At 44.5% G+C, this 4,145-nt stretch overlaps 1 long non-coding RNA gene across 1 annotated transcript; it reads right to left on the bottom strand.

Annotated features, from left to right (window-relative positions):
• Nucleotides 1-2,687: 2,687 nt before the first annotated feature.
• On the bottom strand, nucleotides 2,688-4,145 carry LOC105890337. Its single transcript, XR_001161968.3, has 3 exons — nucleotides 3,435-4,145; nucleotides 2,980-3,102; nucleotides 2,688-2,824 (listed from the first exon to the last, which is right to left on the bottom strand). It is a non-coding gene; the product is annotated as an uncharacterized LOC105890337 (long non-coding RNA).

Raw genomic sequence — 4,145 nt, 5'->3', positions numbered from 1 at the left:
CCTGTCTCTGTCTCACACACACACACACACACACACACACACACACACACACACACACACACCTACACCCCTGTCTCTGCTCACAAACAGTGTGTGTGTGTGTGTGTGTGTGCATGTTTGTAAAGGAATGTATTTTCTTTCACAGCCAGCACTAGAAACATTGGATAAGTGGAAATCCTCCAGTCTTTTGGAAGGATGCATTTCGGCCACCAGGTGGCACTGTGATATGTATCATGAGAGAGGGGGCTTTTGGAAGGATGCGCCAGAAGAATATTGAGCTGTTTTCTGTTTTGAGAGGCAATTGAAAGGTTTTATTGAAACGTCAGACCATGGCAGGAAAAACAGCCCCTGTGTTTGCTGTTCATCTCCTGACACACAAAGACACACACACACACACACACACACACACACACACACACACACACATATATATGGTTTTTAAAATGAACTCCCTCATGTAAAGGTTTGAGACCTAACATCAGTGTGCCTGGGTCTACTCTGTCTTGTCTAGCTGGTGTGTGTGTGTGTGTGTGTGTGTGTGTGTGTGTGTGTGTGTGTGTGTGGTGTGTGTGTGTGTGTGTGTGGTGGGTCCACTCTGTTGTCTTGTCTAGCTGGTGTGTGTGTGTGTGTGGGGGGGGGGTCCACTCTGTTGTCTTGTCTAGCTGGTGTGTGTGTGTGTGTGTGTGTGTGTGTGTGGGTCCACTCTGTTGTCTTGTCTAGCTGGTGTGTGTGTGTGGGGGGGTCCACTCTGTTGTCTTGTCTAGCTGGTGTGTGTGTGTGTGTGTGTGGGGGGGTCCCACTCTGTTGTCTTGTCTAGCTGGTGTGTGTGTGTGTGTGTGTGTGTGTGTGTGTGTGTGTGTGTGTGTGTGTGTGTGTGTGTGTGTGTGTGTGTGTGTGCCTGAGCATGGTGAGCTGGGAGGGGCAAACATTAGGGCAGCCATGATGAACTACTTCAGCAGAAGAGAGGAATAAATGTTAGACCTGCATACCACCGTCCCTTAACTATGGTGTGTGTGTGTGTGTGTGCCCTACCCTACCTGTCCCTTAACTATGGTGGTGTTGTGTGTGTGTGTGTGTGTGTGCCCTACCCTACCTGTCCCTTAACTATGGTGGTGTGTGTGTGTGTGTGTGTGCCTTACCCTACCTGTCCCTTAACTGTGTTCTGTTCTGTTCACCTGATAAAAGCTGCACATATCATCAATTCATCAATTCAAGTTTGAGTGACAGGTGAAGTAGTTAGATGATGGGTAAAATAGCATGTGAGCCTTCACATATTTAAAACTGTTCGGTTACACTGTACAATCTTTTCACATTAAAATCAGTCTGGTGCTGTGAGCTTGATGAAATACAGAATGCATGAGAATGTAGGTACATATTATGAAAACCTCTTTATTGCTAATTAAATACATTCAAATAAATACAAGAATAAATAGATAAATAATTAGATTTGAATGAATAAATAGCGAAATGTCATTTATTGGCTTGAGACTCCATCGCCGCCACCATGCGCCCCATAACTCCCAGCAGAGCGCCTGTATCTGCCCCCATCTTCATCATCATCATCATCATCGTCCCAGCAGAGTGCCTGTATCTGCCTCCATCTTCATCATCATCATCATCATCATCGTCCCAGCAGAGCGCCTCCATCTTCATCATCATCTCTCTGCAGAGCGCCTGCATCTTCATCATCATCTCTCTGCAGAGCGCCTGTATCTGCATCCATCTTCTGCATCATCGTCCCAGCAGAGCGCCTGTATCTGCATCCATCTTCTGCATCATCGTCCCAGCAGAGCGCCTCCATCTTCATCATCATCGTCCCAGCAGAGCGCCTCCATCTTCATCATCATCGTCCCAGCAGAGCGCCTCCATCTTCATCATCATCGTCCCAGCAGAGCGCCTGTATCTGCCTCCATCTTCATCATCATCTCTCTGTTGAACTCCAAGAACTTTGTGTTCCTTCTCCATGTAGCCCGGAAGCGCCTCTTCTTCCTGAGGAGACTGAAGAAGTTTGGCATGAACCCAGTCATCCTCACCAATTTCTACAGATAGAGAGCATCCTGACTGGGTGTGTCACAGTGTGGTATGAGAGCTGCACAGCCAAGGACCGCAAGGCCCTTCGTAGTGTGGTCAGGACTGCGGAGTTCATCATCATTGGCAGGGAGCTCCCAGCCCTGCAGGACACCTACCGCACACGATGCCTCAGGAAAGCTGGCAGGATCCTAAAAGACTGCTACCATCCAGCCTTCAGACTTTTCACCCCGCTGCCTTCTGGAAGGCGGTACCGTAGCATCCGGTCTCGCACACGCAGACTGGAGAACAGTTTCTTCCCGAGAGCCATCAGGCTGCTAAATGGACATTGATACACAATCGCCACTTTCACACTCATAACTTTACATACACTGTCACTTTCAACTGACTGTTTGCACTAGCAGTAATATCATATCAGGATTACTGCACAACCTGCTACTCCCACACTGGAATTGTCTGTAGGGTAGTATAGGTTTAATAGGTTAGCATAGTTTATTATATGTGTATTATATGTTATATGTATATATGTTAGTATTATATGTATAGGTTGTTGCTGTATTGTATATTTAGTAAGGTTATTTAGGTTATTATATGTTTATTACGTGTAAATTATGTTCAGAGTACTTGTACAGAGTGTATGTTATGTTATGTTATGTTATGGTAGGTTGTTGTGTGGTGCCTTGTCCTAAGAATTTCAGTGCCCAGTCTGACCCTGTGCCATTCTGTGCATCTGTCAATAAAAGACGTGTGACTTGTGACTATCCAAGTAGGTCATCATTGTCACGTTTTCTTTTTCCTGTTCACAAAACAAAAACAAAACAATATAGATTAATAAACAAAACTAAACAATACAGATTAGAAAAACAAAACGGGACAGTGCACAGACAGAAAGTCTACAGAAATGACTTAACTTGGCTTACCAAAACAATGAGCGTCATGAACAAATCTTACCTCCTTTGGCTTGCTGTACAGAGGCCAATCCACTAGATGGCGCCGGTGAGCTGCTGTCCCGTGGCGGCGGCAACGTTAGTTCCTCATCACCCTCCTCCACCTCCACACCGGTGACACACAACTCTATAAATAGCCAAATCAACAACTCTATAAATAGCCAAATCAAGAGAATTGTGTCTTAAAACACAGTCTTGCAAACTACACTTACAGCAACTTCAGTCTTTTTGTGGTGACAAACGTCAAATCTCGTGAAAACATTAACGTTTTACTTTTGTAGCCATGGTTACGGAAAGTTAGCTAAATATCTTAGCAAGAGCTAACCTATCAGCTGTTTATCAGCTTGCCCAGCTGCTAACGTCAACAACTTTAACGTTACCCAAGCGATTGAATGTAATATTAAAACGAGACACAGTTAATAAATATATTTAATGACTTGACGTAATGAGAAGACATACCTGAAGCAGCGAAACTGTGTACGCTGCCATCAACCATTGCCATCCATCATTGCTGTGGCTGAATTCAGCGCCCCCTCACTTGACAAGCTGGTCTGTCTCCTAAATGTCAAAAAAGGGATTTATTTTTGGACGACCACTGCCACTTCGCCCAAGGTTCTTTTTCTGGTCCCTATATTCCTTTTTTAATTTCAAAATGTTGTTTCAATTGGTCGACACCGCTATCGTAACCAGCCGTTGCCATCTCCTGCTGTATCTTTTCAAAGATAGGGCACCTTCCAATTTATTTTGTATTTCGGTGGAGGACTACAGAGCAAGTAAACAAGTCGTTTCCTCCACAGACCATTGTTGTTCTTGCTTCCCTTCCATATTGTTGGCTGTTGTCTCTGGTCTTTTTAAAAGTGGCGGTGTAATGTGTTTTTGTTTTGGCACCAGACGTCACCGGTTCTTGTTTCTGGAGCATAAAGTTGGTTCTGAGTTGGAACCTGTTTTTGGAACCAAGAGTGAGGTTCAGCGCTTGAATGTGGAGAACGTGTAATCTAATCAAATGTTGTTTGTGAAAAGTGAAAAAGGCACATATTGTGCATGATATACATTGGAGAGTGTCATTTAATAGGTTAGGTTTTCAAGGTTGCAACATTTGGTCTGAGATAAATGTATTTGGATGCTAGCCTGAGACGGGACTGAGGTCGATGACTTTGGGCATCTGAAAAA

Source organism: Clupea harengus, chromosome 14 (genome assembly GCF_900700415.2).
Source record: "Clupea harengus chromosome 14, Ch_v2.0.2, whole genome shotgun sequence".
NCBI classification, from domain to species: Eukaryota; Metazoa; Chordata; class Actinopteri; order Clupeiformes; family Clupeidae; genus Clupea; species Clupea harengus.
This window is presented reverse-complemented; position numbering and strand designations above follow the sequence as displayed.